This window comes from Lissotriton helveticus, chromosome 3_1, assembly GCF_964261635.1.
Source record: "Lissotriton helveticus chromosome 3_1, aLisHel1.1, whole genome shotgun sequence".
NCBI classification, from domain to species: domain Eukaryota; kingdom Metazoa; phylum Chordata; class Amphibia; order Caudata; family Salamandridae; genus Lissotriton; species Lissotriton helveticus.
In genome coordinates, this window is record NC_136061.1 from 429,506,727 (window position 1) to 429,533,207 (window position 26,481).

Genomic DNA, 26,481 nt, shown 5'->3' on the forward strand with positions numbered 1-26,481 from the left:
GATTGGCTGGTAGAAACATGGGTGTTACAGAATCCTGGGGCATAGAAATAGACACGGGTTTCAGTGCGGCGGCCATATTGGAGTGGTAGGGTTAGGGGAGGGAAAAGGAAGTGAAATAAAAGGTGGTGCATTGGTGCAAGTGATTATTACCCGGCGACAGTGAGCAAGAATTTTAAGGTTAATTCACAATAATTCTTAAAAGCATTACAGAAAATATTAAAGAAAACGTCTGATCAAGCAGATCCACAAGGCAACAGAGAAGTCCAAAGCAGAGAACTTAGGAAGGGTCCTCCATTGTTCAGTGGGTTAGAGCTTAGAGGAGGGAAGTCCAATCCTCTTAAAGGTTGAGTCCAGTGTTTAGACTGTCCGTTTTTATTATCCATGTAAGCTCTTCCTTATTGAGCATCCGCATCAGGTCACCACCACTTGGTGGTATGATCATTTGGCTGATTACAGTCCAACGTATGTCATTTTCCGTATGACCTTTGTTGGAGAAATGTTCGACCAGGGGAGCATTTGCTGTACCACATCTAATCCGGCTCCGATGTTGCGAGATTCGCAGTTTGATTTTTTGCTTGGTTTGTCCCACGTAAATTAAATCACAAGGACAAAAGATTGCATAGATAATGTTACAACTATTGCAGTTAGTAAAGGTCTTAAGTTCATTCTTCACATCTCTGAATACAAACTCCTTACAGTCAATGGAAAAATCACACACGACACAAGAACCACACTTAGAATGACCTCGGAGAGGTGACAGTGACCAGTGATCATTAAGCGTGGTGTTCACTGTGGTTGAGGATGGAAGGGTTGCCCTGACTAATTGGTCCTTGAGGTTTTTGCTTTTTTTGAAAGCAAATAGGGGGAATTCCCACTGCAGTAGTCCAGAGTTTAGTGTGTGCCAGTTTTTTTTAATACTTTGTTTGACTCGGTTGGAGACAGTGGAAAAGGTAGTGACACAGACCACTTTGTCAGTTGTTTGTTTGGGTTTAGGTTCCAATAGGGTCTCACGAGGGCAGTACCAAGCCCTTTTCATTGAGTTTTTAACTAAGCGTCTTGGGTAGCCCCTAGTTCTTAGTTTAGTGGAGAGGATGTTGGCCTCAGCAAAATAGTCTTCTTTTTGGTAGCAGTTTCTCCTAAGTCTTAGGAATTGGGAGTATGGTAAACTGTCTCTCAGGGCCCTGGGATGACAGCTACCATAACTAAGTAGCGTATTTCTCTCTGTGGGTTTACGAAACAAGGATGTGTAGAGTAACCCATCCTTGTGTTGGATAGTTAAATCAAGAAATGGGATATGGATTTTGCTATGGGTAATGGTGAATGTAAGACCATTACAGTTGTTATTGAGCCAATGCAGGAGGGCCGGAAAAGCATCTGGCGAGCCACCCCAAATGAGGAAAATATCGTCAATGCACCATTTTCATGTTAGAATGCCCAGATGGAACGGGTTGCTGTCTGTAAGAATTGTGTTACATTCTAGCCAGTCCATGTACAGGATCGCTAGGGTAGGATCAAAAATTGCGCCCATGGATGTGCCACGGACCTGCTGGTAATACTGGGTGTCAAACATAAAGAAGTTTTGGGTAAGACAAATCTCAAGGAGTTGTATTATAAATAAAATGGGTACTATATGTGGGCGTGGTCTAGTGTTAAGTATTGTTTCCATGACTAGGAGCGAGTCTCTCTGAGGTATATTTGTATAGAGAGACTCTACGTCCAGGGTACATAAAGTCTCCTTTTCATGATCGAAGGGATGGTTTTCAATCAGGTTGATCATGTGCATGCTATCTCGAATGAAACACTTGGTTTCGGGCACAAAATCTTTTAGAAAGAAATTAACGTAGTGTCCTAGAGGTTCTAGAACAGAATCGCAACCAGACACGATCGGTCTACCGGGGGGATTGGACAGTCTTTTATGAATCTTTGGGAGGGTATAGATAACCGGAGTTCTTGGGTTGGTAATGTTAAGAAAGTTAAACTCATGCTTACTCAAATAGCCATTCTCGAGGGCATCCATGGTGAGCTGCTTGATTAGTGTCTGTATGCCTTTCGTGGGGTTAAAAGGGAGTCTACAATAGTGATCAGTGTTTAAGACTTGGCGTTGTAGTTCGTCCTTGTAGTCATCAATATTTTGTAACACTATCCCGCCACCTTTGTCAGCCGGTTTGATAATCAGGGTGGGGTTATTTTTCAAAGTGGAGATGGCAGTTTTTTCTTCCAAGGAGATGTTGTATGGTATAAACAGATGTGTTTTTTCCAAGTCTGAGGTCTCTTTAAGGATGACCTTTTCAAAAGTAATGATCTCTTTGGGGATCATGTTTGAAGTGGGAGAGAAAGTGGATGGGGGTCTGAAAGGTGTGACAACTGTTTTGGGTTCCGAAGTGTTGAGTTCAAAATATGCCCGGAGTCTAAGTTTATGGAAGAATCCCATTAATTCAGACTGGAGATCAAGGAAGTTTGGATAGGTAGTGGGAACAAACGACAAGCCTTTACTTAGGATAGAGATTTCTTGGCTGGACAGGGTATGATTGGATATATTAAACACAGGGATGGTTTCAGTGTTGACACTCTCAGTTACCATTGGTAAAACTTCTGTCTGGTTTGTCTCTCTCCTGGGGGATTGTGCCATCTTGATTGCTGTTTTACTCGTCCTCTCTTTGGAGGCTCGGAGTTGCCTCTGGCTAAAAAATGATTCTGGTTACGTGCAGGGCCACTCGAACCTTCACCAGAGTCAGAACTGTCAGACGATTCTGCCGAGGAATCGGTGAAGCCTACCACAGTGTTTCGTCTGTTAAACCAGCCCCAAGGTCTTGGGGTCTGTTGATTAGAATTAAAGTTGCGGTTGGTATAGAAGTCTTTTTGCAAATAAGGATAAGCACGTTCAAGCGTGAAAGATTTAATGTCTTTCTTCACTTTGTTTGACTTCTTATTTTGTTCAATACGGTGAAATTCTTGCACTGTTTTCTCAACTTTCTCAAGTAGTTTTTTGCCATCAGTTACTGTGTTATTGTCAATTATTTGTTTCTCGAGGTCTTTAATAATTTCGTCCAATTTTTTCAGTTCTTCACTAGCAGTTTCTATTCCTAGGACTAACCAATGCCTAGAGCAGGTGGTTCCTATACTACTGAATCCTGTGATGTATTTGGGATTATCGGTGAATACCCCCGGAATGTTCCGAACCTGTAGGCCTAATGGGATAGTGTTAGATTTCAGGTATTGGGTGAGCATGAGAATCAACAGTTCTAGTCGGACATATTTTTTCTTTTGTTTTTCTAAGTCATCAGATACGTTAGAGCTCCCAGTAGTGGTGTGCTCTTCTTGGTCTGTGAACAAGGAAGGGCATTCGCAAATCTTTTTTATATATTCAACTGAATACAAAGGGGCTGAGTCAGACATTACAGTATGTTGCCAAGTGTGAGGGGGAGAGAGAGGGTGTAAGGGTGTGTACAGAGCCAAGAGATGTAAGGGTAGGGAGGTGAGGACCCACTTAGGAGAAGTGGAAGGCAAGGAAAGCCCTTGTAATCAGTCGATTGCGCAAAGTTATGTTAAGGACAACAAGGGGCCCCAAGTGAATTAGCATCGGACCTCGGGGAGCATATTTTGTGAAACAACAACGGTCCATGCAAAAGAATTATATGCAAAGCAATGAATATAGACTGAATCAGTTCTATATTTGGGGCGACATGTCCAGCCGGACAGAGGTCTTCAATTTTTTACTCAATTGAAATATTTCATACACAGGAATACCTTCAATAAATCACCAGTGTGGGGCACAAGCCTGTACCCAAACACAGTCAGATCAGTACAAAAGGTAAACAGAGGAAAAGAGCAGGGCTTTTCAAGGCAAAAGCAGCGATTTCTGTAAAGTATTGAGTGTACAGATATATCAGTTAAACACCATTACATATAACATATAAATCAAGCATTTGTATATGGTGTACAATGAGTCGACGGCGTTTCGGTCCCACTACTTAGTCATGGGGACCATCATCAGGACATTTATATTTGCCTTTAACATTATAAGCCACTAATGCCTAGAGAAGGGCGGGAAAGAGAAAGTACATTTAATTTATATTTCAATTGAGTAAAAAATTGAAGACCTCTGTCCGGCTGGACATGTCGCCCCAAATATAGAACTGATTGCTTTGCATATAATTCTTTTGCATGGTCTGTTGTTGTTTCACAAAATTAGACTCAAATGCAGCATCCCACAGGGTTACGTTCTCTCTTCCTATTTCTTTAATGTCTATGTTCTACCCTTTGCACAATTAGTCAGATGTTTTGTGAGGAAGTTTTACACCTATGTAGATGACACTCAACAAAAGAAAACTGTGATATTCTAAAATAATGTTTCTGCAATGTGGAAAAAGTTGAATGAATGAAAAATAATTTAAAATCAACTTTGAAAAAACAGAAGTACTACTAGTTGGTGATGAAACCTCCACTTGGTCACCTTCACTCTGCCCAACCCCTCTAAGCCCCTTTACTTTATCGATCCCGAATGTCAAGATTCTGGGTATCAGATTAGTCTCCAAAGTCAAGGTGGGCTCCCAGGTCCCTTTAGTAAGTGCCTTTTGTAATTTATTATGCCTTTGAATAAGTAAATAACTATTACAAAGACTTCAATCAATTCAGCATCAAGCACTGAGACTTGCCATTTCAGCTCTTCGCTTACCTAGCCAAACACATTCTTACCGAACCTCACTGTCTGCCCATCCACAGAAGGATCAATTTTTAAATCCACTGTTTAGGACATAAATGTCTGCTTAGAAGGTGCCTCTGCTTTTCCTTTTGACAAGATAACCAGATGCTCGTGGGTTAGTGCTCTTCGGTCAGCCTCATTAGATATGCTAGGACCTCACGACTTTCACAACACGTCCTTTGTAAGAAAATCTTTTTCAGAACGTGCCCCAAACAATGGAATACCCTGTCACTGGAACTGAAAACCACCTCCTCTTATCAACTTTTCAGAAAGAAACTTCAGACCCTGTTTTTTCTCAGTTGTCTCCTTCTTGTGGAAAGCCTGTCATACCTTACAATTCAATGTTGAGAGACCTCAGCTTGTATGCTGCGCTTTACAAATACCTACATTCAAATAAACTAAACTAAAAATAAAATAAAGCAAATAGTAAATATGTATCAAAATAATGGTCGGAAAAGGAATATCTGGTCACCTATAAACCCCGCACTTGTTTACATCTAACGCATACATGGAGAGTAGATGTTGTCTTACTGTGTCACACTGATTCTAAGTCTGTAGGCCCTTGAACTCCTGGAGTAAGCCTTGACTGAGAGTCTACTGCCGAAAGGGAGTCTTACTGTTGCCATACTTGAAGTGGAAGAGTATTGTCGCCCTGTTACACCTTAGATACATGGCATTGCCCCATAAAAGGTAAGGCCTTGTAATCTCTGGTTAGCAATGAAAAGCCTCACAGCAGAGTTGATGCAGGGGCTCGATGACTCTTCAGAAGGCTGGAGCCCATGGCTCGAGACTGTGGAACTCAGTACTGAATAAATGGCTGGTCATACAGTGGCTGTACATCTTAAAGTCTAGCAGCCGCTAAGTTCTCTGCAGCCAACCCCCATTGATGTGACAAACCTAGACAATACACACGTGTCCAATGTAAATACCTGAATTCATTCAATCCACTGTTAAGTAATTTGGATGGTTTGTGTTCCATGTTTTAGAATGGCCAGCACTTACAGAGAGGGACCCACAATATGCACATCATTCTCGTTTCCATTTAAAAAGGACAGTCCAGCACAAACTGTTAGGGCACATCCCAAATGACTGGGAAGTCAAGCTACCGCATATGCCGTTCCACACCTCAAAAAAACATGTCTTCTAATAGTTCAACATAGTTTTCTCAGGAGAAAAAAAAACTCTTTTAGATTAATCCTGGGTAATTTATCTCATGTAGCAAAATCTCGGGATTCCATGTTTATTCTTTTTTCAGAAATCAATAATTTCGGAAAATTCATGTATAATAACAGTCTTCCTTTTTAAAAGATATAATAGAATCTGGGAACATTTCTTTCACCACTTCACTAAGCTATCTCTCTCCGTAACTCTATAATTAGAACTGTAGCATACTACCAAAGTCCTAACCTTTTACTTAACTGTCACTCCTGTTTTATTCCTTTCTTTTCCTTAAACTTAATTCTGAAACTAACCTCTATGCTAACCCGTTCCTTCAAACTCCCCCTAAAGTTGACCATGTGACTCTCTTTATTTCTTACCATAAGCCTTACACTGAGTTTACCAGTACCACAAAAGTGGCACTGATTTTACTGGTACTTCTCCTGGTGTATTTTAACACAATGTTTTTGTTGTCCTCAATATTTTGCTTTCAGATTTTTTATCTCTGTATTTTTTCACAGAACAAATACGTGGCCTATTGACCATTATGTCTTTATAGGTAGGTATTTATACAGTGCAAACCTAGCTGTCCTCCAAGGAGTGCACTGAATAAAGGCTTCCGATTTTAAGAACGAGGGGGGAATGATTCAAAATCATGTACATGGCTGGGGAGTCAAAGCAGTCCATAGTCACCCAGGGAGTATTGACACCGTTTCTCTTCATTTACCAGAACAGTTCCATTTTTCTTAACTGGCTCTTTCACTTTTCTCAATGAGACATTCCATCTGTGAGCTCTACACGCTTGGTATTCTGCATCACAGCTGTCTAGTATGACTAATTTCTTTCACTTTCTTCAATGAGACATTCCACCTGTGAGCTCTACACGCTTGGTATTCTGCACCTCAGCTGTCTAGTATGACTAATTTACAACTGACTGATTTTCTTGTCAAAGCCCCAAAGGGCCATGGGGCAAGCAGGAGCTACTGGGCCCAACGGTAGTGGTTTAAGCCTTTTAGACCGAATTTACTGGGGCCAGCCCAACTATGGGCTCTGAGAAACTGCGCCACGCATGGCTTCAACACCTAACTCTAAGTGGTAGTGCGGGCCGACCAGTCCAAACCTTCGGGGGTGAGGGGGTCGGTGTAAGACAATCACAGGCTAACGACACAAAATAACCAACCCTAAAAAATGTTTGTCCCCTCCAACAATTACTTTTATGTTAAAGAATTTCCAACATTAAGTACAATACACTTCAAACAATTGATACAGTCTTCTAAAGGAAGGTCTGTTAGCCTACTGTGTCAGTTCCTGTCCCACTTCCCCATTTAGGGATGATGATTATTCCTCATTCACGTGTAGCGACATCCAAGCTAAGCCCCACTAGTGAGTTCAAAGTCTTAGAAGTTCCAGAAAGGCTTTTAGCAAAAGTCCATGTGTCCCTGCACCTGGGCATGTCAGACAGAGCAAGTTCTACCAGGGCCCGACGGCCCAGTATCAGTCTTACCCGCAATCGCTGAGATGGCGGTCTGGAGTCCTCAGGTGCTTGTTCCACGGCAGGTTCTGTGGCTGAGGCAGGAGGCGTCCAAGGCGCTCTTCATCTCTTGTGGTAAGTTTTCTTCTTTGTCAGGGAGGGTGGGCCTTCTTTGCTCCTGACCTCAGCAGGTGAAACTTGGTTCTATCTCTGCAGGTCACAACCCGATAGTTGATTACGAATTCATGCTGTCCTCAGGCGATGGCCCTCTCCCTCTACTACACACCCCTCCTTTTGTGCAGGGGATCTTTACAGCGCACACAGGGTGAGGGTCCCTAGTCTTCTTCATGGTCCCCTCCTGGCATTAGCTTAGCAGCAGTGACAAAGTGACAGCACTCTTCAGGTTTCAGCACTACCAAGGGCAACAGCCCTCCCTCCCTATGTGGCAGTTCAGCATCACAGCTGCAATCCTTTCTCTGAGAAGCGGCCACCTCCTGGCATCAGGGGGGTCACATAATACACACGTAGAGACAACCCGATCATTGCATCAGACCAGTCCTCTCCACTGCCCCCTCCTGGCATATGGGGGTCGCACTGTGTATATGATCAGCTGACCCGATAGACACGCTGTTCTTGGCAGACCAGAATCTCACCTCTGCTCCTTGGATCCTCTTGTTAGGACCTCTAATGGACCCCACTCCCTCTACGCATTCTCCTCTTCCTCATATGTCCTCTCACCCAGAATGAGGGACTGGTAGACCATTAGGCCCCAGTCCTAGTTATGCATGATCCTTGTTCACTACTAACCAAAAATCATTACCATAGATCGAGATATCACTGCAGTAGGGCCACCCAGGGCAGATATACATGTCTATCACCATGTAGTGGACTCTTCCATCCCAACACTTCTCTTTCTGGACACAGGGCTCTGGTAAACTCTGAGTCCAGACCAATGGTGTGCAAGACTAGTTTTACCTTCTTATCATTCCTTTCTTATGTGGATTGCTGCTTCTTCTACGGAGCGCTTTTGTCTACTGTCTGCCCATGAATAACTAACTGCCAAGTGTATTCCTGTGGACTTCTTCTCATTGGACCGTCTCATCATTTTGAGCCTAAAGCATTCAGTCAGTTATGGACTGTGGCTGTGTAGCCAATCTAGAGGTCGGTTGATGACTGGCTTCAGTTCTCTTCCTATCATTAATTTGGAAATGTTACTGTGCTTTGTTATGTGTGGCTCCATTTGAAGCCTGTATTGTGTATGCCAGATTCTAAATCTGCAATAGCATGGCAAAAGCTGCTTCCCAATATCGCCATATCATAAAGGGTTTCCAGGCTAACATGACAGGGCTCTCGGACAGCCTGCCAGTGCAGCCTGGCTCTCTGCTCTGGGGGAGAGCAGCGAGCTTTGGAATGGAAAGCACAGACAATGGTGGGAGTGTGTGCCAGGAGGCCAGGTATAGTTTGTGTTTTACATTTGGGGCTTTGAGGAGAGGATGTTATGAATAGTTCCCTATTACTCCTCTGCCCCTGCCATGCAGGCGCAGATGATTTTGGGGCCCATACCTAACATAACATTGTAGAAGGGTAAAAAATGATTAAAAGGTATGTTTTTCACATCAAAGTTATTAGTGACATCGCAGACAGCTCAAACTTCATTCTCTTTATCTACTTGATGTCACTCGGAATCGCTCTGTGAAAAACATCCTTATTTTTTACCGTTACCTATCTATAATTCTATATGTTAATGCAAGCAGTACATCTGTATATTTGCTCTTTTCAAGAAAGAGTCCAACTGTATTATACATTCTATGGTGGAATTGTTTATAACCATAAATTACAAAATATATTTACCTCTCATTTAATCATGTGTGTAGCCTTTCTCTGTGATCGTGACCCCCCACAATCTTCAAAGAAAAAAAGCCAGGTGCACCCATTTCAGTTTGGGAACCTGAAAGCTGGACAACTTGTTGCCCACCATTTATAGGTCTACATATTTTTGTCTGAATATATATAACAGAGAAAACCCGCAGACCTGCAATAAACCTACGTCTGATATAAAAAGTGAACAGTGCTTGCCCTGATTTCATTTTTGACTAAATATGTTATGCCTACCAAGGCTGGTAAGATTGTCTAAACAACAGATAAAAGAGGGAACGAGCCTTAACATGCCCGTGTCTAGAGTAGATATTTAATAGGCTGTAGGACCCGGTGCTCAACTACCTGAATGGAGACTACAGAGGGTGCAGGTGTGCTGGGAGGTTGAGAGCACTGGGCCTCCTAGAGATGGCAGTATGTCTACAAGGCGCAGATGAGTCTAAGACTATAGAGGAGACGGATGTGCTGCAGGCAGGGAGTGACTAGCCCAGATTGGGATAGTGTGTATCTCCTGGGATGGTGCACGAGGGAGAGAAGTTATTGGGACTCCTTAGGTAGTTGTGCCGCCACATTGACGTATAGTTGAAAAAAACATAAAGACGGTTCAAAGCTAAAAGACAGAAAAGAGATAGGGGCCACTCAATTACCAATATATGCAGTTCAATATATTTACAGAATAAATGTATCATGTAATAGCAATAGTATTGACAGTGCTCCATGAAAAACATGGAACCACCTTCAAATTCATGTACCGTGACAAACAAAGCTAAGCTGAATACAGTCAATGTGAATGCGAGAAAACAAAGAGCCCTGTGCGCTCAATCCAAGCAATGCTGAAGAGAGCTAACAGAGCTGCTTCAGCCAGAAGATGAGGAGTCGCCTTAGGCAGTGCCACCAATAGTCTTCAACCTTGTACTCCTTTAATTGTGAGGGTGAAGGATCTTTAATATGTATGAGTTAATGATCATAACACAATTTAATGCTGATGATTACAAGTTCAAACACTTCGAAAAGAGGTTTGCCCCTTTGAACTGTTCTTCATGGGCCTGTGATCTTAATTTATCAGGTTAGTTGAACCACAGCTAAGCAGTTCACACCCGATCGCTCTCTGTTCCAGTACTCCATCAAATCAGGTATCTGAGTTGCTTTGTTAAGTGGGAAGAGTTCCTTCTCATTCTCAAGGGTCAGGAAAACAACTTTTCTTATGACACCACAAACCAGTGTCCTTAAAATCACGTTCCTTCTCAGTAGGTGCGAATAGAAATGAGAATTATGGAATTAAGGGAACCCAGGAGCCCAACCACCTCCTGGACAAATGCTGCACACTTGAGCAGGAACCTCTTAGTATTATTATTATTAAGCGTTCTTATATAGCACTCGATTACCCGTAGGCATCTCGGCGCTTGCCTTGGGAACCCGTCCTGGTTTTTCCCTGTGAGATACCCGTACTGGGCATCCCCAAGGTGAAAGCCAGGCATCCCGCCGCGGGGGGGGCATAGTGGAGATTAAGCAAGCTAATGCCCAGAGCTGCAGAGTGTGAACCTGTGACTCGAGTAGGCACCGAAACGAGAATTATCGAGTCCATGGATATTTGGGCTCAAGACCCTGCCGCGTCGGGAATTGAACCCTGGTCCCAGGTCTGACCTCTGCTTCAGGGTCTGCCACCTCTAACCAGTGAGCCACACTTCTCCACTCCAGTCATAGGATGATTCAGTGGTTGTAGCCTGGTGTTCAATGAATGACCATGATTTGAGGCATGCAGCTCATCGGTGGACGTTTGAATACCACAATAGAGGACATCGCTGTAGTTTACCTAAGAAGATACATAAGCATTAACCCCCACTCAATGCAGCAAAAGCAAGTCCAAGATGTTGGGGGAGGGGTTAACCTGCAAATGTTCCTGCTTGCACCCCCATCCTTTCAGAAGCACTGTCCTCTGGGAAAAGCACAAGAGTTCCCTTTAGCTCGGTGTGCTTCAGAAGGCACAGATTACAGCAAAGATCACATTACTTTTATTTAGACAGAAATTATCCATGACACGATGCATCGCCCAATGAACAGCCATAATATCAGCCTCATATACCTTAGTGTCTGGATGTACACATTCTAGTTTTCCAGAAAGAGACAATGGACGGAGCACAGAAACTTTTCAGGCACTCACCCCCAGTCACAGATCTGGGTTGAACCCATCATCGTTCTTTAGCTGACTTCTCCACCTCAGTTCAGACCCAGCCATATGCAAATCACTCTTGAAAAGTTTCAGCACTCCGTCCATCATCTGCTTGTGTTTGCTTTGTTCACCCTACGTTGGCAGGGTATGCCCAGACGTGGGTCCCTTGCTCACTTTGCCACTGGATTCAAGCTAGCCTGGCAGATGAGGGGTGTTACCCCGAAAACGCTCCCAGGATGCTTGTTCCCAGTCCAGGGAAGACATGGCTTGGCTGTTCGAGCTGGACTGTTCCCATGAGGCACAGGGTCAAGACTGATTTGCATTTAGCTATGTCTGAACCAGGGTGGCGAAGTGAGCTAAAGAATGATGATAAATTCAACCCAGATCTGTACCTGGTGGTGAGTGTCTAAAAAGGCTCAGCACTCCGTCCATCATGTCCTTGTGTTTGCTTTGTTCGCCTTACGTTGGCAGGGTATATTCAGACATGGGTCCCTTGCTCCTTTTGGCACTGGATTCAAGCTAGCCTGGCTGATGAAGGGTGTTACCCCAAAACCAGTCCCAGGATGCTTGTTTCCGGTCCAAAGAAGACATAGCTTGGCAGTTCGGGCTGGACTGTTCCCATGAGGCACAGGGTCAAGACTGATTTGAATATAGCTATGTATGAATTGGGGTGATGAAGTGAGCTAAAGAATGATGATGGATTCAACCCAGATCTGTGACTGCAGGTGAGTGTCTGCAAAGTTTCATTACTCTGTCCATTATCTCCTTGTGTTTGCTTTTTTCGCCCTAAGTTGTCAGGGTATGCCCAGATGTGAATCCCTTGCTCACTTTGCCACTGGATTCAACCTCGCCTGGCTGATGAGGGATGTTACCCCGAAACCAGTCCCAGGATGCTTGTTTCTGGTCCAGGGAAGACACAGCTTGGCAGTTCGGGCTGGGGTATTCCCATGAGGCATTGGGTCAAGACTGATTTGCATATAGCTATGTCTGAACTGGGATGGCGAAGTGAGCTAAAGAATGATGATGGATTCAACCCAGATCTGTGACTGGGGGTGAGTGTCTGAATGTTTCAGCACTCCGTCCATTATCGCCTTGTGTTTGCTTTGTTCGCCATAATTTGGCAGGGTATGCCCAGGCGTGGGTCCCTTGTTCACTTTGCCACTAGATTCAACCTAGCCTGGCTGATGAGGGCTGTTACCCCAAAACCAGTCCTAGGATGCTTGTTTGTGGTTCAGGGAAGACACAGCTTGGCAGTTCGGACTGGACTATTCCCATGAGGCACAGGGTCAAGACTGATTTGCATATAGCTATGTCTGAATTGGGATGGTGAAGTGAGCTAAAGAATGATGATGGATTCAACTCAGATCTATAACTGGGGGAGAGTTTCTGAAAAGTTTCAGTATCCCTTCCATCATCTTCTTGTGTTTGCTTTCTACACTTACCCCACATCATTCCATCACATGCATCACTGATCAGGTGACCCTGCCAATAAAAGCAGCCGGGCGCCCATGTCCTGTGCCAGTTCTATTTACAATAACCGTGTGTCTGTGTACTCCTTTGTACAGCATGCAGACCTACGACCTAAGACCCTTCAGTGGCAGCAAGTGGGTCTGACCCCATGTGTATGCTGGTTGCCACGTTGCCATGCATGGCAGATTCAGTTAAAGACAGAGCAAGACTATGGCCACCTTCTGAGGGAAGGTGATGGCGCCTGTGTGTTTATGCCCTTGCAGCAGCCCACTTGCCATGAGATGGCACACCAACTGGTTTGCCCCATAAAGCAAGGAGATTGAAAAAACAGGTAAAATGTCCCACTGCCGCGACCCCACTAAGGCAGAGGAGGACCAGGAGTAGTGCCCCCTTACTTGCCCTGCGTGAGGTGACCCTCCTAGGTAACAGCGGGAAAATGTGAGTGAAGAAGTTCGAGGAAAAGGGGGGTGAAGTATTGCAGCCAGCACCATGTTTGAGGTGCCTGCATGATGCTGGCCAGTACCACAAGACACGGCTGTGCCTGCTGAAGACAAGCCTATTGGCAGTGAATGCTCCCCGCACTGCATGCCCTGAACCTACCTCCGCAGCTCCTGTGTGGATGACAAGAACACAAAGCTGGCTACCCTGTGGTTTCCAAAATGCCTGCATTGCCCCTGGCTCATGAAGAGAAGTAGGAGAGCCAGGCCGGCAGCGGTGCCGAAGCAGGGCCAGGAACGTGCTCCAGAAGCACCGCTCACTGAGTGACACCCCACAAGGGAAAGGAGCCCGAATTACATTGCCACTCTACGCAGCAGGACTGTGCATTGCCTGCGCTGTTGCGCCCTGGCAACTGACGGCTGCCAGTGGAGAACTTATAGTCACGCAATGGTGAGAAAGCAGACTCACCTGTTTATGAATACTGCAAATCCCATGCAAGATACGGCGGCCAGTTGAGCAGAAGCGGCAACTTGAGGCGCCCCATCAGCAGAGGGGAAGAGCAGTGCCCTTGCCCCGCAAGAATCAAGGTAGGCCCCGCATCAGCATTCCCAGTTCCGAGTAGCCAGGAGTAATAGAGAGGCTGCTAGCAAAAAGTTGTGGCGGCAGTGCCACTGGGTGTCTATTTCATGTACTGATAAGTTTTTAAATAGCACTATCCGAAATAAACCACCCTCGAGGGAACACCAATACTAGATTCAAGCTGTCCCTGCATTGTATACATCATCACACTGACATCCCCTGTGGGACCTGAAGAAGAGAGGTGGCTGCAGCGCCACCTAGCGGTTAATTGTTGCACCATAACTAGCCTCACATTCTCAGCAGCAGTTGAAGCACACATTACAATGAGCATGCTGCCATTTGCCCCCGCATGTACTGTACTGCTCACTGTGAAGGTGATGGAGAGAAACATGCACCTCTTAGTGGCAATAGATCATGACAGCAAGAAAAGTGTACTGACCTTCCGGAAAGGAAAAGTATAGACGGCCACGAGATCGCCACACGCACCCTGTTGGCTGTTGGTCATTACCGCAAGGAGGAGGGGAGACTGTTAACCCCCACCAAGAGCTCCAAGGAGCCCAAAGCTGCCCTATTAATGGAAGCTACCAACAGTCTAGTGAAGTCAAGGACAGCCAGGCAGCAGGCCATGTGTAGTCAGCCAGCAAGCCTCAGAAAGGCAAGAGTAGAACGTGCGGTGCGCATGACTCCAATTGTGGTCTGACGATACCGTAAGCAAACAGGTCAAACACGCAGAGCGCCAGCAGAGGGCACCCCGCAGAGAACCTACAAGACCACCACTGCCTGATGGGGCATCAGCCCACAAGAACGCACCCTGCAAAGGCTGAGAGATTGAGAGCGCAAGATCAGAGGTGCACAGAGGGTTGCACCTGAAAATCAGAGAGCACGGGGAGGAGCCCTGAAAAGGGAGCCCTCTGAGAGAAAGAACTGATGTTGAAAGAACAAAGCAGCACCAGCCGTCCACCCCCACACCAAAAGGCCACTATTGGCCCATCATTGACCATGTCACACAGAGTGACCAACCCTGACAAGCATGCCCAAACATGGGCAGGACCAAGTGTGCCATAGCCCAGCCTTGAGGCGTAAGCACAATGCCGTTGAGAGAAGGAGAGTAGATGGAAGAAAGGTGACTCCATCCAGGGAGTGGAGCACTGAGAAGATCCCTGAAGGAAGGGACAGGATCTGTGAGAGGTCCATGAGGAACAGGAGAGTCATGTACTATTCACAGGACCAGACCTGTGAGAGGTCCATGAGGAAGCGAAGAGTTAAGTCTTGCTGACAGTACAGGACCTGCAAGAGGTCCGCGACAAAGAAGAGAAACCATCCTAAGAACAGGATGCGACCAGGGAGGTCTCTGTGAAGAGAACACAGAGAGAGGCCTGATCAGAAGAGAAAAGAGCGTGGCATGATGCCACATCATTAAAGAGTTGAGGAGGCAAGAGTTTCATGATGCCACATCGCAGGAAAACATTGGTGAACAGAAGAGTGTGGCATGATGCCACATTGCGAAGAAGAAAGAAAAGAAGCGAAAGGTGTGTGACAGACCCGTCACATGGAAGGTCCAGACAACCACAGGCGTGCAGGAGAAAGGAAGAAGAGCGACTAGACAGAGGACTTGTGCCAGTACCTGAAAGTGCACTGGCTGGTTGAGGCAGATGGCATCTTTGCCAGAAACTGCACCTGCCCAAGAGGTGGTTGAAACGCAAGTGGCTATGAAGTACATCTAATCATCATCAATCCAAGAAAGAAGTTGCTACCTGAAGCGCAAGTTATCAAATGGTAAAAAATCATCCCCGTTACGATGTGCATGACCAGAACCATCTAGGGAGCCTCACACCACCAGAGTGGAGCCTTGTGCCTGCAAAACACCTGGCAACCAATAGGGCATTCTCAGTTCCGTGGGAGACTGATCACCAAAAACACATTTCTTGGACTGCACATGCACCTGAAGCCTGCTGAGGGGAGCACACCCGACCATTGCCTCACCTACCCTTGTGGTTGCAGTTGCACCAGCAACTCGGACGTGACCCTGTTGGGAGTGCCGCAGAGACTCCTTTGCGCAGCCTAGGTAAGGCCCACATGCCCACACAGTCCTGGGGAAACCCAGTGAAAAAGGGCCTCAAGGAAATTATGAGATGAGAAAATACCGGTATGAGAAATGAGTCTGAAGCTGCTCCAACAACGTGTACCAGGAGGCACCAAGGCCTCGGGGGAAGATGACCAAACATCACACTGTCATCCCAGTCTTTGCAGTTCTGCTTTTCATGGACCCCGGGTGCCTCCGAAGAAATCTCTGCAGCGGACTCCATCCCTGCTCCTGATGCAATCCCCAGTTTGAACTGTTTAAATGACTCCACCACGATGAGAGCAGGCGGGATCAAACAACACCGCATAGACAGTGGCGGCTGGTGACATTTGAACCTGGTAGGCCGGAAAATGATTTCCGCACTGTAGCTCGCGAGCGCGACGCGCGTGTCCGAACACCCCCTGCCCAACCCCCCCCCTAACACCGAGAAAAATGTGAAAATCGAGTGGACAAATGGTGTATTTGCAAGCAATTTTGAGAAGGAAGGAAGGTTAATAAAGAAATTGTGAAAGTGCAGTTATGACCGTAATAAAGAGATGTCATACAACATAGGAAGCTACCTGCTTATTCAATATGTGGCTTCATAACAGACTTTGAGATACAATGCATTTCTGACTACCTCACAGAGGCTTTTTATTTAAAAACAAGTAAACAGATCGCAAACTAGCAGCATTCACCATATAGTTACTTTTTGTAATTAAAATCAACACGTCTGATGGCGAATGATTCCTTGGCCCAAGGAAATGGAAGCACACTACGTTTGGTCTGGGTTTATCTACATATTTTGTTTTTATTTTCAACCCCCTCCCCCTCCTCTGCTTTCCACCGGATCCAGACAGGTAGAACATATACTGTGTGTAAAGAGCGCAAAAATGGATTATGTGGCCATGGAGATACTAGTAATTTGCTGCGGCAGCGGCACTACAAAACATCAAACCTGCCATGATAGGAAGCGCTATATTTAAAAAAAAACTTACAGACCGAATGATGCCCAAACCCGCCATGGCACTCTCAGGGGTTCAGCTGTGGGGGATCATGGGTAATACTTAACGGGTCACGGGCGGGAGTTTAAAATACAATACAATTACAAAAGAGCGGTAATCACCAGCAGGAGCAGGATATTATGGCTCACCTCAGTAGTACTAGTTCTCGTTAGTAGTCCAGCTGCACGACGACGAGGCAGGAAGAGTTACCATCAGGACAGGAGCTGAGGAGCACACACACCAGGTGTGATTGTGAAGCGGGCAGCACTGTGTGTGGCAATGGCTGCGGGTGCGGGGTCATGGTGAGACTAAGGATTAGCTGACGTCACGTCAGGCGTCATCAGGCAGGTCGGACTGACTCTACAGGATTGGCTGGAGCAGCCAAACTCCCCGCCCCATTAGGAGACCGGGGGCTGCGGCATGAGGCAATCTGCGGTCTCCCAAGGGGGGGCTAGTGCGCATGTCCGCGCCGGGCAGGAAAATGACCTGTCCGAAACAGGACACGCGCACTAGCACGTCTGCACAGCCCCCCCTTGCCCGATGGTTTCTGGTCCGGCCCGGTGACCGGCCGGCCAGAAACTCGTTGTTGAATGGTGTGTGATTTAACACAGTGTCGGTCCCGGATGGCGGCAGTGCGCATTGGGAGGGCAACGCCCAAATGCCCCAATGGACGCACTGCCGCTGCGCATAGACAAACTGAAAATCCACGGACTTGTGGACGGGCGGTCCAGACTTTATCCACATTCCATTCGTTCCCAGTGTCATCTGGTGAACTATGGGTGTGTGCCGTGATGCCGAGTGCTCCTAGCTGCACTTGTTAGCCGATCCCATATCGTCCTGCAGACGGCCTGAAGAGACGCAGTGATGTTTTGTTTTGTTGTTTATTCACTCCCACAGGAGGGACTCCTTTGTTTCTTTTTCAATAAAGTTTGGGAGGGATGTAGTGTTCTGCTGAACACGTTTTAGTGTTCCAGAAATGTACTGTGTCACTCCTTAAGGGCTGGCTTCTACATTCACCCCACATCCACCCATCACAGGTATCACTGGTCCGGTAACCCTACCAATAAAAGGGGCCGGGCACACATGCCCTGGCCCCTGGGCCAATTCTATGTACAGTAACCGTGTGGTTGTGTACTCCTTTGTATGCGGGCCCAGGGCCCCATATCCTTCAATACCTATGTTGTCTTTCTCAAAATGTGCTTTGGAGAGGCCTCAATCAGGGTGATTTGTGGACGCCAATGTTAGTAACAGAGACATTCATGGAAAGGCATCTGCTCTTCAATATCACAATAAGAAGTAATCCATCCATGTGGTCTGTGGAACAGCGTGAAGGAGGATCTGAGAGACTCTGACATTTTATTCTTTTTTTTTTAGGTGGAACGCGCGAGAATTCGCCGGCGAGAAGTCTGAAATAAAAAGGTCGTGAAGAAAATAAACAATTCACTTAAATAATGTGAAATCGGCAGAAGAAACAACATTTCCAAGAGGAGCCCAGTTTCATTAAGGGAGAAAAACACTCCCTTCCGCCACCGGCTTTACTTAACAGACCTCAGTGTATGGAAAGAAAAATAATGTGCCACAGAGGTCAACGTGCTGCTGCCCTTTGGCGCGCGATGTAATAAGTAATCACGCTGTAAAATCCCACGCCGAGGGCAGCAGAATCATTCGGAATCAGAAATGCGTCTAACCGTGCTTAGAATAGAAATAGGCCGAGCGTTTTGCGTAGCATTTATACTGCATTAATTAACTGATTAAATTAAGCTCGATATTTAAATCAGAATTTGTTTATGAATTGTCTTTGGAAAGAAAGGCGTGCATTTCACCACGATAATACGTCTGAAACAATTGCAGTCTCCATGGCGACTTCTTGCGCTTGGGCTAAATGTGGAATAGTATTTGCAGGCTTTTTAACCTTTTGTTCCTAATGACACGCTCCTATTATTATTTTTTGGGTAGTGGGGTGGGGGAGGGATTAATCATGAAATTCGTCACAAACTACAATCTATGGCATGCTAGAATCGAAGTAGAATTAAGTTGTGTGACGATTTTGTTCTCTGATGGCAAGTTTGCACCCAAAGTAGCAGCTGTGTTACATTGGGTTCAGAGAACTGCCAGGCAAATCGGGGCTGTAGTTTTTTGTGGTCTCCACCTAGGGAGCTAACCAGGGCCGGACTGGGAACATAAACCAGCCCTGGCCAAAATGATAAATTCAGCCCCCATGTGCAGACATGCTACTGTGTGCTAGAACCAGAGCAACTCTTTCAAGTTGTCGCCAGGATCGAATAACCTGCACCAACACTCCTGGAAGATGAAACCGGCCTCCAAGGATGAAACCGGCCCCCAAGGGTCAAAACCGGCTATCTGGAGCTACAACCTCCCCTGGGATGGCCCGCTTGCCCAGCCGGACAGTCTGGCCATGGCATAATGCAAGCCAATGCAGCCCCTGCGGTGCAGGGGGGCCCAAGCCTTTTAGAGCCCCCCTAGCCCTTCAGTAGGCTCCATTGAGCCGAAGCCAATGAATATATGTGAGATAGGGGAGACTCGGACGGGGCCCTCCCCACATTCTGCGGGGGGGCCTAATACTATTTTATGGCAGTCATCCCCAACATATCCTCACTGCCTCTGTCTCTCTCTCTCTCTCTCTCTCTCTCTCTCTCTTTATGTATCTATTTCTTTCTCTTTGTAATGTGCATCCATCCATCCATCCATCCATCCATCCATCCATCCATCCATCCATCCATCCATCCATCCATCCATCCATCCATCCATCCATCCATCTATCTATCTATCTATCTATCTATCTATCTATCTATCTATCTATCTATCTATCTATCTATCTATCTATCTATCTATCTATCTATCTATCTATCTATCTATCTATCTATCTATCTATCTTTCTACCTGACAATCTTGTCGAATTATTTACTGGGCTATTTATTGATCTATTGTTCTGTCAGTCTTTTACCCTAACCATCTTTTGCTCTATTTATATCCACATGGGTCTTATCAAGTACACTTTTCACATTCTTGTAGCCCTTATACTTGGCGGGAGAGAAATGAAGTTCCTGCTTTCTGAACTCTAAACAAAAGTTACAAAGGGAGACTATTGGGACTGTATTAGAATGCAGAGCGTTTCTTAACCCTTAACAGGTACATGAGAAGATAATTCTAATGCGAAAGAACAAGAACGGACAAGGCGTTCTTTACTGTCTGGATATTTAAAAGAGGGGAAGAACAGAAAAACATCGGAGTGGAAGAGATCCCTGTCTGAAAGGCAGGAGAAATGTTGAATTTCTACGTAAGGAGGGTCAAGAACGTGCCATGCTGGTGGATTGCAAGATTTTGAAGGATCATGACAGGAATGGAAAACTCTTTCTAAGCAACCAGCGCAGAGGGCAGAAGGAAAAAAAGAATTGCATCTATTTGAATAACCAAAAGGTAGTTTGATGACTGTCATAAATCTAAAGTTTTGGTCACACTAACAGGTGATGGTAAATATCCCACAATATATGGTGAGAAAACACGAGTCCAGACCTTAGACCATCATTCTAATGTCAATGAAATATTGTGCTAACATCATCCCGGGGTTTGTTTTTTACTGTACTCTGCTTATTTTCATATGTTGAGTTTGACAGGTTGGAATTGGAATAGGAAATAACATGTGGATGTGTTTTTTCTCCATCTAACTCGTTTTTCCTGAATACATTCATCCAATTCACACTTGGAGGAATACGTGCAGGAAAAAAACATTAGTAATATGTTCATTTCGCACAACTCATAATCCTGATTCAAGTGCAAACATTGTTTTCCCCAGAGTCCAGGTTTACAGGAACATTTGGAATGAGGCCCTTACCCTCCACACCCACAACCATGATTTGAAGTCATATCCCACTTACAGATGTCTGCATACTTTCTTTCAGATGATAAGCGTGGCTCGAAACCACCTGAGCAAACTTACCTCACTCAGATATCATTCCCATAAAATAAGCCAGCCAGACAGTGGAGAAGAATTAGAAAACGTTTATTAGGTCATTAGTTTCTCTATAGAGAGGCCCCGTCAGGACTTCACTCCAAGGAGTGAACCGAGAGGTCTGCCGGTTCTCAAAACGACAATACATTATAACACGTTACACCAACATTAGTCACGCCCCTAATGGAAAAGTACAGGACTGGAGAAATGGTGAACAATGAGCGCACACATGAAGCCGCTGCACCTGCGGGAGGATGGCTCTGTTGTCACCCCCAAGGCCACGGAGCTGAGACCCCACTCCTCCCGGGCATGGGAACATTACTGATAGCAAAGAAACACATTTCGTTGTTAGTTTTCTGCAAATACTAACTCAAAGCGAGAAACGCTGAGACCAGGGATTTTCTGCTCATAAGGGAGGGGGCATTGCAGTCTGGCCACGGAGACATGTTCCCAAGATGGCGGCACAGGAGCTAAGCTAAGAAATTGCTACTTGGAACACGAGAATAACCAATTAGTCCTAAATACATATGTAACACATCATTCGGTTAGACACACTATGCTAACTTATACGTCATCATGTTGAGTGAATTGAGGGGCGGGAAATGCAAAACCTATCAAACCCTCCTTTTAGCATTGTGTGGCTAACATGAGTGCAGCCTTTATTGGCCAAAGGAGTGCATTTACAATAACTATGGGAAAAGCAACTGGCTAATAATATCCTCAATCCTCAAAGATACTCTCATCAATAGCCATAAGGGATTGAATCTCTTTGTGTATCACATTATTCAAAACTGGATATTGTCGAGATTGATATTTTGAGGAGGTCATAGTACTGGCACAAAGCGAGCAACAAGGAGGAAGGCAATAAACACAAAAACAGCAAATCAAGATAATCCCCAAAACCCCCACTACCCCCATCAAAATCTTCCAACCCCAGGAAGTGAAAGCACCCCAGAGCCACCCACTCAATGACCAGGTGCCAGTGTCCTGATGTAACGCAGCAGCCAATCAATGAAGTTTTAGTACAGCCAAATTAACAGTGGGAGCAGAATCAGGTATATAAACACAACAGGAGGTCCCAATGATGCGGCAGGCTCCACCCCTATCAGCCAGGATGACGTCAAGAATCATTCTATTTTGTAAAGTGAAAAGTCTCATAGCCTGCATCTCAACGGTCATATTGGTCATAATGTCAGCTTCTGTATTGACCACCTTCTCCATAACCCTAAATAGTCTCCTAATAGCCCTACTATTGAACATGGGACCCCAAAATGGTAACAACCCCTGGGTAATGTCCGTCCATTATTGTAAAGAAGTGTCTGTCTGGTCAACGTCATCTGCTTGAAGTTCCCTCCTTCTCCTCTGTCCGGGAACCACTGGGGACCAACGATGGGTCTTATGGTAATTAGAAGGAGCCAAATAAACTGGGGGTAGAAGATACGCTAAATGGCAGACACCCCTCACCCCTCAGCTAACCAGAGATATCCATTCTCACCGCAGACAAAATAGATATTCGGTGGAGAGACTAAAGAGGGGCTGATGGACAATCGGATTGAAGTGGTCACATTACAGGAACTGTTACCAACCTTTATAGGTCCCTTTCCTAGAATGCAGAATGGAGACTGAGGACCCACCACAGCAATAGGGACTAAGGTATGTCTGCTGCTATTCCCCGGGGGAGGACGCCGGAAAATCAAAGAAGAGTTCAACTGCCGAAACCTCTCTCTAACGAGATCTGTGCCATTCCGTGCAGTACACCGTCCCACCTTTCTGTAACATGTATTTACAAAAGTTTGGTCAAAACGTCCGTCATTAAGAAACGGTCCAAAAGGGGATTGGTGTATAGGGCGTACTCGCATTGTCAGGGTGGATCCACTATTAGTGAGTTGGGGCTGCAAGAAATCAGGTTGCTGGAAGAATTTCACCAAACTGATCAGGGTGTACCATCCCACACAACTATTCACATAAGATAATGGAAGCGCCAGCAACCTATCCTTTTTGTGTACCGCTTGTAGTGTCTGACTTAATAGAACACACAGACACAGGGTTATGGTTCTGACCTTCTTTATTGTGGTGCTTCCTCGTCGAGGGGCTAACAGCTAACTGCCGTCCCTGGTCCCCGACTCCTCCCTTTCCGCCCGCCCTCGTCCCACCTCGGCAGGTCCTAGTGACTGCCATGTGTGGGCATCACTACATCTCCCCCCTCTGTAAAAAAACGAAAAAAAAAACAAAAAGAACACAGCACTATATTCAGACACAGCAACTGTTTACACTTCTTCAATCCGGCGAGACGGTTTTGTGATGACCCATCTGGGGCGTGACTCGGGTTCAGGACTGTCCAGTTCGTGCTCATCAGGGGTCCACCTGAGTGCCTGACCGTGACTGGTCAATGTCTCTGGTTCTCTTCTCTCCGCTTTATGTTCCATCAATTGTTCTTTGACCTCAGGACTGCATCTTTTAAAGTACGTCGCATTCCTGGTCATGCAATTTCCATTGTTTTCCGCTGTGATAATTGTTCCCTTTTGTTGTATCACCTTCAGTGGCGTCTCGTGATATCTGCAGCCGGTCTTTCGGTGTTCTTCTTGCCCCGCCAGTACCCAGTCACCTTCGCGGATTTGGGTGGGGACGGCATGTTGTCGTTCGTCCGCATAGTCCTTCATTTTCTCCCTCTTTATTTTGTCCGTGGCCACTATCTCTCCATGGTCCGAGTCGGGATACCGTTCACTCTCTGCAGTGTTCATCATTGGTAGCCTTGTGCGCACTGGTCGCCTCAGCATGAGGGTGGCTGGGCATTTGCCTGTGGTGGAGTGGGGCGTGTTTCGATAGGCCCTTAGTACTTCGTTTAGTGCTGTCTGGATGTCCTTTTGGGTGAGCTCCGCTTGTTGAATGGCTTTCTTGATTGTGGTCATGAAACGTTCGATCATTCCGTTCGCTTGGGGCCATAGTGGCGTGATCTTCCGGTGTTTGAAATTGAGGTGTCGGGCGAAGTCATGCCTGTTGAATGGGGGCCCGTTGTCGGACTTCACCACTTGGGGAATGCCCCATGCGGCGAATACCTCCTCTAGGATTGGTATGGTGCTGGATGCATTCATGGAGGTGCACAGATGTGCGATGGGGAATCTGGAGTATTCGTCCATGAGGACCAAAACATATTGGCCTGATTTGACTGGCCCATGGAAGTCGAGGGCGATTTGTTGCCAGACGCCCTCCGGTAGTGGAGACATTTGTAGCGGAGCAGGTGGATCTGGACCGCTTACCAGTTGGCATTGTGGGCAGTCTTTCAGTGTCGTTTCGACCATCAAGTCCAGCGTTGGGAACCAGACTCTTTCGCGGAGTGCTCTTTTAGTGGCTACTATGCCCCGATGTCTTTCGTGTGCTAGGTTTCTACTCCTTGTGTGAGTTCTCCTGGGACTACAATTCTGGTGTCTCGTAGGATGAGTCCATTTGGCGCTATTGATAGTTCGTCATGGACGTGCTTGAATGCTGTCATGTCTTGGTCTTGTGGTCCACTGGCTTTTGGGTGTCGCCAACTGTTCGTTTGGATCCGACCTTTTACTTCTTGTAGTGTGACATCAGCTTCAGTCGCTTCGCAGATGGCGTCCAGCGGAACGGCTGGGGGTCTTGCTTGATCTACGACAAAGTGAATGTATTTGTCTGCGTTCGATTGCTCTGATTGGCTGGATTTGGTGGGGTGTCTGGACATGTAGTCTGCAGGATTTGCAGCTTTTCCCGGCTTATGTATGTTGGTATAAGTATACTCTTGTAGTCTGAGGCCCCATCGCTCTATCCTTGGTGGCATTTTCGCTCGAGGGTTTCCAAAAATTGTGGTTAGTGCTTGATGGTCGGTCACTAAGGTGAAGTGTTTTCCATAGATAAATATGTGGAAGTGTTCGCACGCCCATACCACAGCCAGGCCTTCTTTTTCTGGCTGGGAGTATGCTCTCTCTGTGTCTGTTAGACTCCTGCTGGCGTATGCCACTATGTGTCGTTGGTCTTCTTCTCTGTCGTATTGTGCCAGAATGGCTCCTAGTCCTACGGGGCTAGCATCCACTGTTATTTCCGTTTTCTTCTTCGGGTTGTAGTAAGCCAGATTTTTGGCTTACTCTACCGTTCTCTTGATCTCTCTGAACGCTTCTTCACCTTCGGTGGACCACTGAAATGGATGTCCTTGTTTGGTGAGTGTTCTCAGTGGGTGACTTATTGTGGCGTAGTCAGGTATGTAGCGGGAGCAGTAGCTGGCCATGCCTAGGAACGAGCGGACGTCACCAACGTCATCTGGGCTCGCCGTGTCGTTCAGCGCTGCTACCTTTTCAGGGTCTGGTTTCATGCCATTTCCAGAGAATATGTGAACAAAGAATTTCAGCGTTGGCTTGTGAAACTCGCATTTTGCCTGGTTGAGTGTGAGGTTGGCTTCCATTAGGGCATGACAGACCTGAACCAGTGCTCTGTCATGTACTTGAGTGGTTACACCGTAGAATCGGATGTTGTCACTGTAGTTTAATACATGAGGGATATGATGGATTGTTCTTCTGATGGCTTCTTGGAATATTTCCGCTGCTGAGGACACTCCAAAGCTTAGTCTTTTATATCTGAATAGCCCCAGATGCGTCGAGAAAGTTGTGATGTATCTTGACCGCTCGTGAAGCTCAAGCTGGTGATATCCTTTGTTGAGGTCTAGTTTTAAAAATACTTTCGCTCCATTGAGTGACGTGATCATGTCACTGATGTGAGGGCCTGGATGTCTCTCCCTCTCTATTGCTGTGTTGGGGGCTCTCATGACCACACATAGACGGACTCGGCTAGTGTCTCCTTTCTTTGGGACTACCACCACTGGCGAGACCCATGGTGTCGGTCCATCCATCCTTTCTATGATGTCAGCTTCTAGAAGTTCGTGTAGCTCTTTCTCAACGGCTTCTTGCAGGTGAAAAGGGATCTTCCGGTGGTGCTGGGCCACCGGTGGGGTTTGTTCATTGATATGCAGTCTTATTTGGCAGTTCTTCATTTTTCCGAGGCCTTGGAAGAGCTCGGGGAACTGTTGGGTGATGGTTGGTTTGTCATCCACTTTGAACAAGACGTCAACCAATTTCAGTCGCTCGGCAGTGGCCAGACTTAGGAGGCAGTCTGCCTCGGGCCCTTCGATGACATGGATGTAGGCCTGTATAGTGCGATCTTGGTAGGACAGGTAAGTTGCAAACTTCCCCAGACACGGTAGTGGTTTCTTGGACATCCATGTATATACTTGTACGTGAGCGTTGACTAGTTCGGGAGGCGGTCTCATGTGTTGGTACTCCGCTACGGGTAGGTAGTTCAGTGACGCCCCACTGAGAACCGACTCTGATGTCTAACCTCGGATATTCCTTCAGCGGGTCAGGGTCCGCCACATAGTAGACGTACTCAGTTCCGACTTTTGGGACGGGAGAGACAGATCTGGACTCCCTGGATGATGACCGTCGTGACTGATATGTCCGGCAGGAGTGGCCGCTGGATTGTGACGACCCAGTGGATGAGTCTCGTCTATCCTGAACTGCTCTGACGTGATGACGACTGCTTGAGTGATGTGTTGTCGGGGTGGTCCTCGCTGG